Source organism: Coregonus lavaretus, assembly GCF_964263955.1.
Source record: "Coregonus lavaretus genome assembly, chromosome: 4".
NCBI classification, from domain to species: domain Eukaryota; kingdom Metazoa; phylum Chordata; class Actinopteri; order Salmoniformes; family Salmonidae; genus Coregonus; species Coregonus lavaretus.
Window position 1 is genome coordinate 18,667,652 of NC_139991.1, and position 1,251 is coordinate 18,668,902.

The following is a 1,251-nucleotide window of genomic DNA, read 5'->3' on the forward strand; positions in this document are numbered from 1 at the left end:
AGAAATGTATTCACACTCCATAAAGATTTGTTCATATTTCATAGAAATGTATTCACACTCCATAAAGATTTGTTCATATTTCATAGAAATGTATTTACACTCCATAGAAAAATGTGTTTTTGGTTTATTGTTAAAGATACTCAATAAGATAAATTATCCTATTCTTTTTGTTTTCGAGACTTAATTTGTCTCGAAGGGGGGAATATGTAGTATCTGAGGAATTATGACTTTGCCAATGTTTGCAAATGGTAGCTTAGAGAATGTTGATTTTGTTAGGCTTGGTGGGGACTCAGGCGCAGAGACGGACACACGGACAAAGAGGGTGAATTAAGATGTTGTTTATTCAGCGTGTTTTGGCAGAGAGAAACAGTTCAGGGTGGAGCAGCTTCAGACCGGGGTAGGAGCTGAGTGGGGTGGAGAGCCAGTAGCACTGAGAGCTGGATGACGAGGATATCAGACAACAGATGAGCAGGTTGCGGCGTGGGAGTGGCAGGCAGGCAGGCAGCAGGAACAGACGGGATCTGGTCGAAGGAGAGACAGGTTACAAACGTGGCAGAGACAACTATAATGCTGAGAGGGTAACAACTAAACTGAGATTGCTGTACGGAGCCAAGTTACCACAGGTGGTGTAGGAACGAACTGGCGCTGGAGAGGTGGCCAGCCCGGGTAGATAACTGCTGGTTGATTGGTGACAATGAGCTGCAGCTGGATGTAACTGAGCAGGAGAGAGAATGGCCACGCCTCCTGACCTAGATCCTCTGACTGGGCTGCACAGCGGGAGGAGACAGACACAGACAACACACACAGGGAAAAGGAAAACAAGCGGGGACAGGAACAACAGTGCCGGACCGTAACAGTACCCCCCCCTCAACGGGCGCCACCCGGCGACCCACCCGGCTTGTCAGGGTGGTCCCTATGGAAGTCAGCCACCAGCTGCGGGTCCAGTATAAACCGCCGGGGAATCCAGGACCTCTCCTCGGGACCGTATCCCTCCCAGTCCACCAGGTACTGAAGCCCTCTACCACGCCTCCGGACGTCCAGCAGTCTCCGCACCGTGTAGGCTGGATGGTCGTCAATAATACGCGGTGACGGAGGGGGATCCACAGGCGGACACAAAGGGCTGGAGGAGACCAGCTTCAGCTGGGACACGTGAAATGTAGGATGGACTCTTATGGCCTGGGGAAGCTTCAACCGAACAGCCGAAGGGTTGATGATGGAGTCGATCTCGAAAGGACCCAAATACCGGGGCGA

General features: G+C 51.2%; 1 long non-coding RNA gene across 1 annotated transcript; it reads right to left on the reverse strand.

Moving 5' to 3' along the window:
- Positions 1–323: 323 nt before the first annotated feature.
- Positions 324–734, reverse strand: LOC311127115. Its single transcript, XR_014613090.1, has 2 exons — positions 619–734; positions 324–521 (listed from the first exon to the last, which is right to left on the reverse strand). It is a non-coding gene; the product is annotated as an uncharacterized lncRNA (long non-coding RNA).
- Positions 735–1,251: the final 517 nt, after the last annotated feature.